The sequence below is a fragment of the Pleurodeles waltl genome, chromosome 5, assembly GCF_031143425.1.
Source record: "Pleurodeles waltl isolate 20211129_DDA chromosome 5, aPleWal1.hap1.20221129, whole genome shotgun sequence".
Classification (NCBI taxonomy): Eukaryota; Metazoa; Chordata; class Amphibia; order Caudata; family Salamandridae; genus Pleurodeles; species Pleurodeles waltl.
The window spans coordinates 1,152,181,793-1,152,195,767 of NC_090444.1; positions in this window are offsets into that span (position 1 = coordinate 1,152,181,793).

The window sequence follows — 13,975 nt, forward strand, 5'->3', positions numbered from 1 at the left end:
GAGGAACCATGTGAGAGTCCAGGCTTTTGTTCAACATCCTGTGACTCTGGGAGGATCACTTAATGTCCTTGTGCCTAAAAAACATAAACCTGACCTGGTGAAATGTAATCTGGTACTCATGAAAAGTGCTCAAATGCCCTTGGGCCGAGATCGCGCTATATAGAACTGCAAAATCGATAAATATTAGCTTTTGTTACCTTTCAATTTTCTACCTCATCATCTCCTGTTAACCTGCTGAACCCCGTCCTCTTTAATGTATGAGCTTCTTAAATCTAGCCGTATCTTTCAACGTATGTCTAATATATATAAGTATTACCACACAGTTGGGAATTTGTATGGTCATCTTATTCACTTAATTTATCAAAAGACACGATTACAAACAAAAACCACCTATGCAGACAACATGGCAGAGGGTAGCCTATCCATTATCCATTGTATTGTCCGTATAATCCATCTTTATTAGATGCCATTAATATTTATTTCTTAGCTGTGTTTGCTGTTTGATTTCATGCATGTGTTGAATGAAGAAAATGAGAGAAAGATAATTATTACCCATTTACCTCAAATAATACAGTCTCCATCTATTTCAGTAAGAAATCTGTAAATGTATCCCTTATCCGGAATGACTGGCTGACAGCTAGTTGCAGTAAGACACTGACTGTAGATGGATATTTCTTGGCTGGTATTCACGAACGTGTCACTATTTTTATCACTTTCTTTGAAGATGGTGCCAACAAGTAGTGTTCCACATAAGGAAAGACACAGATGACAAGATGTCACACAGCCTCCTCTGGAACAGAAAAAGACACAGGTACAAAATTCACTGTAGAAAAAAACACAGTGAAGACGGCACTGCCATTCATTCTAAACAAGCAAAATTCCGGTAGCTTCCCAGAAGGAAGCCGTGCTCAACAGTGTCCCTCCTGCACCCATAATTTTGTTATTACTGTCTCAAATGCTTTTAATCAACTTGCAACTGTGTTAGTTCTCATCCTGCCAGCTGTGAGGCACTGTGCAAATACTCCGCTGTCTTAATTAATTGTAGCATTAATATTACATCTGGCATTGTGGGCCCAAAGTATGCCTGTTCACGAGGACCATGGACTGTTTGCATTTGTTTAGTCTATACTTGTAGTGTTACAGTGAACAACCACACAGGATTTAAATGGGCCCCCGACTCCGAGGTTATGTGATTAATTTAAATATTGACTATACATTGTTTTGTCTTTCTCAAAGAAATGTAAAGGATATACCCAGAATTAGGTCTCATTATGAGGGGCCCAGCAGGCAAAATTTAAATTACCTCGTACATCATTTGTATCAACAATAATGGCTCACATACCTACCACATCTGCTTATATATGAACCCTATTGGATACTGCGTGAGTTTAGAAATATATTATATATTACATTCGTTTGCATGCAATATACTCGCTTGTATACAATATCATTAGCATAAGCAATGAACATGTTGATTAATGCATAGCTAAACTATTGGGAGCCAAAAGCCTAAAGATAATGCTATAAAACAGAAGCCATTTTTCATTTTATGGAATGAATATTTATTTTATGTAATGAACAGACAACTTAGTTTTTTGTGATTATTTGAATATGCCACTTTTGTTGTTCAACAATGGACTCTGTTTTACAAGATTATTATATATTACATCTGTCAGAAAAAATGCAGGTGTTCCGGGGCAAGCAGGGTCTACTGGGACACAGCCGAGGTGGCTGATCAGTTTTACCACTGCTGTGCCATGACCTAATATGGCACTGAAAAGTGAGCAATTAGTACACCCTCTGGAACTCTCAGGTCAGTGGGGTGAGCAGTCCAAGGTTTCTCAGGAAGGTAAAGTGAGAAGCAGAGACTCGGCACTCAACAGTCATGCAATAGAGCAAAACAACGACTTTTCAATCCATTGCATATTTTTTATGAAAAGTACTTTGTTGTCTACTACTCAATATTACAAAAAAGCACATAAACAGGGGCACAGGAATCTAAGGAGGTTCTCCAGGAAAAATCACTAATGTAATTAGCAAGGCAAATCAGAGGTGCAGACTTACAGTGAAAGTGCAAGCAGGTCATTGTCTATATCCCATAGGTCAGTCACTGGGGCCCTGATCTCAGTCCACTTAGCAACCAAGCTTCTGGTTTTTGTAGGCCCTTGTGTCAGGTTAGACCCTAATCAGTTAAGTTTACCTGCTAACGTGGTGTCAGGACCTTATCGCGAGGTCCTCAATATTGTGTACTTCAGGCAGACAACCCCACCTGTCTTCTACAGACACCCATAAAGCTACAGAACCCACTGCCTGTCCAAAGGTGCAACAACAAGTTCTGGTGGTGCAAACAGGTAAAGTGCAAAACTTTCCCACCTAAACGATGAACAGCCCACCCTAGAGTTTTTGATGAGGTAGTGGGTTTTGCACAGTCAGATATCATGGGAAGTGTCTTGTCAAATGCGTGCCAAGAACTAGGCCAAGAATCAGATCTTAACCGAGTGTATATCATGTAAGGGGGAGAAGCCTCCTACTCGCTTTTTCCAGCACATTGCTGCATGCTGAGCTCCAGCATCTCTGCCCCTGCAAACAGCAGCAGCTTAAACGGAATGAGGCGGTGTCTGCCAGCCTCCAAAATACTACAAGATGCATGTAAGGTCAAATATGGGCTTTTTTTCTGGAAAAACAGATGCTGGTATGGATAGGTAGGAGTTTGGCCATAAACAAATAAATAAGTGCCTGATTCATGATGGGGATCACTGCTTTGGAAGACATGGGAACACCCAATTCAAGTTGTGACAGATTATCTTCCAATGAGATCGGTTCCTGTTTCAGGAATATAAAAGGCAGCACTAGCAAAGGCATGTTACAATGAATTTGATCCCTAATTTTTCATCATGCTGTTCACCACTTTGCCATATATTTTGTTCTTGATTTTTCTCAGCACACTGGATATTTCCTTGTGAATTATCTTTCTCTTATCTATTATCTTGTTTGCTTTGCTATTTTTTAACGTTTTTCTGAAGTCACTTTGTCCCTTCTTCCCTATGGGTGATCTCACTTTGGACCTGCTATCTAGACTATTCCTTTTCTCTTACCTGATGTCAAGAGGAATCTGGTCCCTTGCTTGCTGATTTCACAAATGCAACAAATACCTTTAATGAAGATCTACACAGATTGCCAAAGGGGGTTATCTCTCCTTTGTTGGCTTCCTTCTATCTGTGCCCCTCTAAAGGAGGCACCTGTCAACTTTCAAGTATAATATTCTTATGAGGATGGTACTACTTGGGAGAGTTGTCCTCTCCTCAGGCATTTTCAAAGGGCACCCAACAAACCAATGTCACTTTCAATTTTTAAAAGCACCGGACACCAATCCTCAGGCACAGCACAGGGATACAGGACATTTTCTCTGTACTACAAAGGGACATGCTGTCTCTACCTCCTGGCATCCTTCTTCTAATCAATGAGAGTGCTTAGGAAGCAACAGGAAGGCAGACCTCAATAAAAGGTCAATCATTAATTTCGAAAAGCAACCCTGTCTCCATATTCCAGCACTTAAACTTCTTGTGCAGTGTTTCCCAAACTGTAGGTTGCAACCCACTGGTGGATCGTAGGCCGTTTTTTGGCGGGTCTTGAAAGTTCAAGCAACAAATAAGGATGTCTTTAAATTATGTATTTATCTTGTTACATTTGCTGCACTTCAACAAGAGAGGTCAAATATTGATCTATGCCTTCTGCTGCTTATTTTTTTCACATGGGAGCTGATGTTTACAAACTCCTTTTACTTTGCAGTCAGAGAAAGAAAAGTAAAGTGAATTATGTGACAATCTTGCTGGTGGTACATAGAATGTGAAAGGAATGGATGTCGGATGTCAATTATTTTAACACACTGTTGCGAGCCACTCACCTGAACTCCAGGTGGTTCCAATGGGGCTACGATAATCCCCGAATTCCAATGAGAACTGACAGGGCAGCCACGAAGGACACACTGCAACCCTAGGAGTTTCCAAGGGGATGAGGGGTTGGAATGAGAGAGAAAGAGAGCAATACCAGGACTTCTGCATATTCGGATTGCTCTTCTTCGGGCACTGCTTGGATCAAGGATATCTGAATTCTGGTTCTGGATTCAGAATACTAGCAATCAGGATTATTCGGATACAAGGGTCTGGACCTGTATTTCCCTGTAACAGGAAAAACTGAACAGATCTTTGGCATTAACTAACATCAAATCAACATACCAATAATTCACACTAGAAACATTCCCCAATGTGATTCAAGAATTATCCAGGAATTATCATGAACTGGAATTACCATGTACAAGGATTTCACTGAGAGAAAATAACTGGGTCAACTACTTCAAATTCTTAAGTAGTTCAAGAGTCTCAAGAGTTCAAGGTTCATATCCAAATATGCTATGGCAATCAGATTATAGTTCTCAATTGTCCCAAAAGTCTTTAGAACATCAACATCAGATTCAGATTTTACAGATACTTAGGTAACTGTGGAGAAGATCAGAAATACTAGGTCAGAACTCAGGAAGTGATTAGCTGCGAGGAGAGGCCTGTTGTTATGGAAGTATGGATGCCACTGAGAAGAGAGGACTGCCGCTTGGAAGGAAAGGCTGTCGAAGACTGGAGACAGGTAAGCATTGCTTTCAAGTTAAATGAGGCTAAGCAGGATTTAGTTTGAAATGTCATCTTTTATAGCTGGCCCAAACAAGGTGCAAGAAAACACATGGGGAAAACATGGGAACTCGTTATTCATTATTGTAATTGCACATGGCCCTCAACTGTCTTTTTTCCGTTAGGAGGATCAATTAAAGAACTGGCAGTTGTCAACAGTTGACATGTTCATCTTGCATTACCTAGGTGAGGCCCAGGTGTTCAGAAGTTATCTTGACAAAAAGCATTGGTCTAGATCTGCTTTAAACATTGTCTTTATGTTAGTTAATAACTGAGTTGCCAAGTTACACAAGGTTTCAAAGGCATAACATGATTCAAACTGGTACTTTGATGAAAAGAAAATAACAACATTTCTGATATCACTCATAAGGGGGGTGAATAAGGCATGACTAAGGCATAACTAGTCCTGCTCACAGCTGGGACCATGACACACATAACAAAACGTAAATAACTGTAAATTAACTGTACACATGCAGCAGTTAGGGAAGCACAAATCAAGCAAATTTTTGTAATTCTGATAGAAACAAAGATTGTAATAGGATGAAAACAAATTCAGACACTTTACTTGGTGACACAGAAATGTGAAATATTCACTGAAGCCAGATTTCCACACATTATCATTTATGTGCAACATAGTTTTATTAGTAAAACTATATGTTTGTACACATTTAGTGTGTGAGAAAAGTCCACTTTTGTCATGGTTAGCCCCCACTTTTTGCCTGGTATTTGATGTAGACTCCAAGTTGTTAGTGCTCAGGGCCCCTGCTAACCAGGTTTCCTGGGCTAGATCTCTTTCCCTAAAACTGGTGTGATGCATTGACACAAATGACAACACTTATAGCTGCCACTATAAGTCCCTAGTAAATGGTACATAGGTACCCAGGGCATGGGGTACTAAGGGTAGGCCCATGAGGGCAGCAGCACAAATTGTGCCACCCTGTAGGCCATGCACCCAGAAGCACCCAGCACTGCCATTGCAGGCTGATTGTTCTGATGCAATCCTAAAATGCAAACTCGACATGGCACACAACCTGTGTGTCCTGTCCATTATACACTGCATGCAATATAGGTAAGTCACCCCTCTGGCAGTTCTTCTAGCCCTAAGGCAGGGGAACTATACTGCAAGTGTGGGCATAGTTGCATGAGCAATATGCCCCTACTGTGTCCTTGCCAAACCTGGGACATAGTAAGTGAACAGAGCAGCTATTTTAAATGCACATGCTGGACACTGGTCATTATGAGTTTTACAGCTACATGATGGCCACTCTGAACCCTGAGTTGTTGGTATCAAACAACTCAGAATTATAAATCCAAACTGGTACCAGTATTGTATTTATCATATAATGTACCCAGGGGTCATCTTGGATTTGCCCCCTGAAAAAGCTAACTACCCTGGCATGGTTGTTGGCCAGTCAAAACCAGCCTGCCACCACCAGACAAGATTCTGGTACCACTGGGTGAGAGATGCTTTCTGGGTCCCAGAACAAAACCCTTCCTGGGTGGAGGTGTGAACACCCCCTCCCTCAGGAATGTGCATTGCCCTGCTAGCAAGCTTCAAAAGGCATACTACCCTTGAAACTCAACCCCCAGGCCTGCTGTTAGCAGCAGATGGCCGTCCCCGTTGCAAACCCCCGACATTTGGTTGAAGCAACGGCAGGAAACTACACAAACGAAAGGCGAGTGGTCTGCCCCAGCTTGCACCACCCTAAGGTGTTGCATGCTAGGTGGCCTCTCCATTTCATTTTCCTCCATCTTGCATGGAAGGAAAATAGCCAATCAGGTGTAGGGAAGTGATCTCTGCCCACCAGAAGTGGTCACTTAGTGGGTGTAGCCACCCTTAGGTAGATGACCCATTGGTCACTCCCAGGTACTCCCCTAAATGCCCACTAAATACAATATTTAGTGGGCATCCCTAGACCAAGAAATCATATTTCTAAGGACAAAAGAAGACCAGCAACAAAGAAGACCTAAGGCTGGAGAACTGAAGTCCTGCTGCACCAAGAAACGGTGCCAAACACTGCCTGTTGCACCCAGGACTCGACAGTTGGTGCTGAGGGGTTGCTTGAACATTGGGTGGACTCTACAAACCCCAGAGAACCTCCACACTTCAAAAATACTAAAGATTTCCCTCCAGAGGGATGGTATTGTTCTGCTGCAACCCAAGACCAAAGGCCTAGTGAAGGCCACTTCACAGACCGGTTGCTGACCTAGGAACTGGACGCTCAGCTGGACCAAACTCCACTTGACAGATCGTGAACACAAAACCTGCAAGTGTGCCAAGTTTGGTAGCACTGTGCCCTCCAGTGGCCAAACCGTGTAATAGCCCCCGGGACTGGTCACCTAACATCGGACACCCAGAAGGACAGTCCATCCTGGACCAGGAGGAAGTCCCAGTCAAGGGACTTCAGAAACCACCAGGACCTCCCACTAGAGTTCCCCTGCTGACCTGCAAGTGACCTACAAAGAGACCTATCTCCTGCTTCCAAGGGTACCTTTGTACACAGCTCCTGGTTCACCGATTCACTCTGCAACTGGCCGTTCTGTGCCCTGCACCGAAGAACCAACTGTGCCCTAAGGGTCCCCTACCCCTTACAACCTTGCAATCTTGGCACTCCAAGGTGACTCACCGGACTTACCTTTAAGCCTGCCTGGGCAGTGATTTTCCAAGTGGACCCCTGCAGTGGCCTTGCACCAGCTCCAACGACATTCTGCAGCTGCGTTCTCTGAAACCGGGAGCCACTCAAACTTCTCCAGCTGGTCCATAATACCCACGGAGACCTCAGCATAACTGAAAAAGAAGACATTGGTAAATGCATTGCCTGATTTTACATGCATTCTTTATGTATTTCTCCATTGAGTCCTATGGTGTGTAATTATGCTAAAAAAGATTATTTTTTATTAAACTTCAACGATTCATAGCTTAAAAAGTACTTACCTGATTTTGATGATCTTCGTCTTAAAAATTTCATAAACATCTGAAGTATTTTTGAAAATTGGTCTTGAGTTATTCTTTTGAGTGTGTGTCTTGCTTTATTGATACTGTGTGTCAAACAAATATTTTGCACTTCTCTAAGAGTAACCTAACTGCTCGACCAAGCTATCATAAAAACTAGAGTATTAGGTGGTCTAGTGTCTACCTCTTTAAACCAATGTTCAGTTGCCTGGACCCTCTGCACAGTGTGCCCAGCTTTGCACACTACGTAGAGGGCCAGCCTCCTACATAGTGCACATTTCAATAGAAAAAATGCTGTCTACAAATGGCAGTGGTCTACCACACAATGTTTTTGTTACATTAAGAAATCACCCACCTCATCTGCATTAAAGCTAGGTGGGTTGTGAAAGTTTGTCATTCTAAAAATCGGATTGCAATTCTAAAATGTTTGGGAATCATTGTTCTAATACATCATGGGCACTTGTAAACATTTGCCCAGGGGCCAAAAAGTTTGGTTTGTGATGTGACCGAGGGCCATAATGATGCCAGCAGGGTGGCAGTCATGAGGAGTGGGGGGGGGCAATACAGTGAGCTTAGGTGAAATTAAGCATATACATCTAAAGGCTGAATTGCACACTGTGAAACCAGAAAACCTGGGATTAATCCCAGCTTTCTCATATGACCAAATTGTGTGATCCTAGGCAAAAACAAATTATTTCATTTTGCTTCCTTTTTATTTATTATCACATATAAAAGGAACTTGAAAATACATGACTTCAGGATACGCGCTGAACAAACCTTCTCTTGTGTTTAATTCAATAAACTATAAAGCTGTCTATGTCAGATAGCAACCCAGGTCACCATGAGGGTGCATATAACAACTGACTTCCCTCTTAGTTCACTATTTACATTGTTGCCAGGGTGGGGGAAAGAATGAATGTTCTAAGTTCTTGTTTGTAAACAATCAATTTTGCAAAAAACAATACTTCTCATTGCGCTGATATACCTTTATGTATTTAGGTGAAACGCTACTGCATGTTAATGGAATACACATTTTGCATTTTGAATAGATGTTATCATATTTTTACACGTTTGTTGCAAGGCAGCTCTAAAAATGAAGGTACTCCTAAAGTGAAGTGGTGCAGGAAAACCTTAGTAACTACCTTTCTGTAATGTCAGTTAACCTCTAAATAAATGCTTAAGCTTTTAACAGCTTTCTGAATGTTAGTGCTCTGTTTAGTGAACAGCTGGCCAGAGCTGCTGTTAACCAAGGGCCGTATGTAAGGGTGAGGAGGTCCACAAACAGCCCATGAGATATACTTTTACTCACTCCAATGTCTGATGGCTTTTTTAAAACAAATAAATATGGTGAAAATCAGTTTGCTTAATGTAGACATGATTTGTTGAGGAATAAGGTACAATCAAGGAGTTTCACTTAATTGTGTTGGTCCAGTGAACTATCTGTAAAGAGCCAGTCAACACATATTATCTTAAATAATCAATTGTTCATTTTTGTTTGGAAAAATTCAACTGTTCTTTTTTATAGTCAAATTATTATTGAGTTTTGCAATAAACAACAAAAACAAAACAAAACATGACTGCAGCACATCAAGCTCAGCACAGTCGGTACAAAACACACTTAATGCTCAATTAGTCCCCACAGCCAATCCGTGTTTAGCTTACCACCTGCACCAGATCTTTTCATGTTTGTGTGTCCATCCCTGAGCTTTGTAGATGGCTGTTCCTGTTGGGCACACCAGCCCACCCCCCCTCATCCACCCTGCCATTTGGGAGTGGGAGTGGATCGGAGATTTCCAATTATGGGAAATGTCCCGCTTGGCAACCAGCTTTCCACCCCAGTAAAGACACATTCCACCCTCTGCCCATTCACACCCTCCAACAATCCTAACAGACCAACTCTTGAAGTAAGGCCCAGCTGCTGATCTAATATTGGCAAAAGCTCCCTCTCTACTCTTCTAATAGGGAACCATTTCTGGGCACGACCAGACCACTTAGAAAAAATCTACCACCTGTAGCACACACCTGGAACAATTGGCCTAGGAGGTCCTACCTGCTCGATGGATCCACAGAGGAGTCATGTACATGATGTGTTAATAATTAAATTGAACCAGTTGGAGACTCATGGAAAAAGCCAACCCTCGGGGGCCATTCGGACCTCATCCCATTCAGCATCCTCCAGTTTACTCCCACCCAGGCCTTCCACCTCTGTCTCAACCTAGGGAAGTGGTCTGGAGCAGTAACAACTGGGGTTTCCCCATCAACAATTTGGCCTTGAGTGTGCTGTACTCCAGGGCCTGTGTGGCAAGGGCAATATTGACCAACAGGGTGTGCTGCAGCTGAAGATATTTCTTGCACCCAGTTTCATAGAGTTGATAAAGCTCTTGCAGATCCTGAAATGTCACCAAGGTTTGTAATTCCTATCCTGTCTCACTGCACAAAAAACTACAGACCTGCAGTATGACACAGTCATGTTTCAAGCCAAAGGGGGGTCAAAGTCTGAAACTCCAACCCACAAATCTGAGGGCATCCGTCCAACACAGCAGCACCACAGGGAATCAAGGCCACGAACAGCAGGCCCATGAGCCTATCTAGGTCAAGCAAGGTTAGCTTCTCACAATATGTCGGGTCTTCCCATCCTCCATTAAAGCAATCATTGATCGCTACCAATTGAGAAGCCAGATAATAACTATACTGATCTTCCATACCAATTCCTCCATCATAGGGGGATTGACAGCAGTTAACAAGGTCCTCCCTAGGACAGCCACCAGCCCATAGGAAAATGTGGATCATAGAGGTGAGGGTCTGGAACCACCGTTTGGGAATGGTGTAGGGAAAATTAAAAACAAACATATAGAAAATAAGGAAGGACGAAGAGCAGTTGATGGTTCCACTTCTGTAAGTTGTTTTTCACTCTAGCAACTAGGCGGTCAGATTAAGGGCCCTTGACAAATGCTCAGGTATTAAAAGGACAGATTTTGAAAGGGGATTGTGGAGCACCAGAGACTGGAACTAGTAATGGGGACCAACAGAGATTTGGATTTATTCACCCAGAGACCAGAAGTCTCTCCATAAAGCTGCAGTATTTTTAGACAGCTTGGACCCGCTAAGAATAATAAAACATCATCAGCATCTAGTGTAATATATTTCTCAAGGCCACATTCCAAGACCATCCCTGACCAGGATCATCACACTAAATGAGGTGTGCCAAAGGCATGATCACTAATGTGAATAAAAGAGGAGAAAGGGGGCATCCATTATTGGTACCCCTATGGATGAGGAAGGGGGGTAGGATGAGAGCTTGATTTTCCCAGACCTGGGCAGTCGGGCTGGTGTACAGAAGACCAATAAAGGTGCGAAAGTAAATCCCCAACCCATCTCTCTACAACACAGCATTGAGGAAGGACCAATCAACCATATCAAAGACCTTCTCAAAATCCACTAACGGCTAGGCCGAAGGTCAGTGAAGGTGATAGAGAGCCACTTGGACCCTCTGGATATAATGCTGAGTTCCACATGCGAACATAAAGCCACACTGGTCTGAGTGGACCAGATAGGGCAGCGTGTGGTGTAGTTGGTTAGCCAAGACTTTGGCGAACACCTTCAGTTTGGAGTTAATAATTGAAATAGGCCGGTAGGAAGAACATCTATCCAGCGGTTGGCCCAATTTAGGGATCACCACAATCATAGCCGTATTCAGCCCCAGGGGGAATGCCCCTGTTCCACCACTTCTTTGCACATTGCTAGCAGGTGGGGAAATTAGAGACTCCAGAATTTCATATAATATTCAACCAGAAACCCATCCAGGCCTGGAGTTTTGCCAGTGGACATATCTGAGAGTGCCTCCCCAATTTCTTCTACAGTAAGTTCTTTAGGTAGTAATAGGGAATTAAGGGCAGCAGAATTTCACCTGGCACTGGGTGTGCAAGCTCACAGTGAGGCCGAGGCCTTTTCTTGTACAGTGCATGGTAGTAATTTGCAAAGATTTGCGCCACATCAAGGGTACGCTCACACAAGCATCCCTCACTGTCCACGATCAGGGGCACAACCCTGGAGGCAATCTCCCTGGTGGCCAACAATTAGGGAAGCTTCCCCAACATGTCCTGATGTTTATAAACCCTCTGGGTCAAAGCTCTCCAACACTGCTAGACCTCTTCCAGTGAGGCCCGATGCAAGCACGACCTTGCCAGCGTCACTTGGTGGTCAAGATAGATGGAGGGCTGCCTCTGTGTCTGCCACTCCAAGGTCAGAGTTTGTACTTTGAGGTTTGTCATCTGTGTCAACTTCTGCACCTCTCTACTGTGAAGATAGCCCTAACTAAACTCCTAAGGGGAGATTGCTGGCTGCCCACAGGGTACCGGCGCACCCCACAGTACCCTTATTCATCTCGAAATAGATGCCTTTCTCCCTCTTGATATACTTGGTACAGTCTTCATTGGTGAGGTACCATGCACTAATACACCACATGGGGAACAAGGCAGTGGTCGGGAGAACAGGAGGGGGCCATGGCCTAAAGTTCCCTGGGGAAGGGCCTCGATCTCTGAGAGCTGGAGGACATCTGCCATCAGAAGCCAGATCAAATCAATGTGCGAGAGGGTTTTGTGGGCTGCCAAGCTGTGAGTGTAGGCATGATCATGGGGATACCATGCCTGCCATGCATTGTATAGTCCGACGGAGTTCTCGCATGCCAAGAGCTTGCGAGAGAGTACCTGACGCCCAGTCTCAGAGGGCTGGAGGTGTCCATCTTGGGGTTCAGGACCACAATAAGGTCACCCCTCAACACCGTGACATCCTGCGAGAGGGCACAACAGGTGGGGCCCAAGGTAGTGCAACATGCCTGGGAGCTGGTGCTGTGAGACATACACCAATAAAAAGATGTAGTGTCTACCCTCCAGCCAGCCTTCTATCCCCACATACCTCGCCTGTGGGTCCACTTGTGAGGCAGACACCACCAAGGGAAACCCTTTCTACAGCAAGATGGCTACCCCTTGGGACCTCCAGGTGAATCCTGCATGATGTCCTAGCTGTAGCGTCAAAGGAAGGTAAAACGGGTACCCGGCAAGTGAGTCTCTTGGAGCAGAAGGACCACCGTCTGGAAGCGCTTAACATATCAGAGCAGAGCAGACCTCTTAGTGCGATCCAGCAATCAGTTTACATTTCAAGATAGTAACTGAACCACCACTATTACACTCACTTGGTGAGGGCCCAATCACATATTGGGCACTGAAGACGCCAACCCAGGTAGTGCGTGTCCGTGAGTAACAAAGAGTGCTAGTGAGCTGCATGGTCAGACAATTGAAAACAAACATAATAACCCAAATCCCCCACCCCATATTTCTACCCATAAGCATCTGTCGCCCTCACCCCAAACATTGCTTAAATAAAAATGCAACTATTTATAATTGGCGTGTTTTTGTGTGTTATTCATGGAAAACAGTATGATCTACAAGCAAATCGGTGTGATTTGAAAAGAACCAGCACAGTATGCAAGCGTATGTATTGCTGTTCTAATCTAAACCAATTTGTTTTGTGCGGAGCAGTGAGTAGTGCACACATTCAGAAGTATATGCATGCAATCCACAGTTTAGTTGTTTCATATGAATTAGTGCACTATGAGGAGAATCAATAGAATATGCCTGCATGAGCACTATTGTGTTAAGCATTCATACCAGTATTAAATTTACATACACCAATGTACTAAACAGACAGTGTGTTGCTGATGTCATCTGTATAGTGAGAACATAAACACTATGCTGCATCTAAAACCCACTAAATTAAATTATATTGTTTCTCAGACAAATCATTGTGCATGATATGTTTGCTAATAGTTTACCTATGTATTAACAAACATACTAGTATCAAAAATTAATGTTCTTTTATACTAACCATTCTAGAGCATGTCCACGATTAAATGTGAATCAGTGCAGATTGCACAAAAGCACACCCAATATGCTTAATCCATATACCAGTGTAAATGCTATGTGAACCAGTAAGGCTAACTTACAATAATATCTGTCCCATTTAAAGCAACTGAAGTTTGGCCCTTTTGGCTCCTCAAATTATATGCTCTCTGTGCCAAATGACTCAAGTTGTAAGATGGATGAAACCACTCTGAGATCACTTGTTTTTTGATCGTTGGGGACATAGATGACCTAGCAGTTTGGTGTGACTGCAGCAGGATATTGATTCTTGCTTTCACTGTGTCCTGTGTGTCCATGCTTCATCATGGGCACCACGATGCACGTAATAGTGCTGTGCTACTTGAAATGCTACTCTGGCAGTGGCACCAACTAGGACTAGTGGCTGATCAGGGAAGTGCCATGCCACCTCACTGACCTAGTCAGTA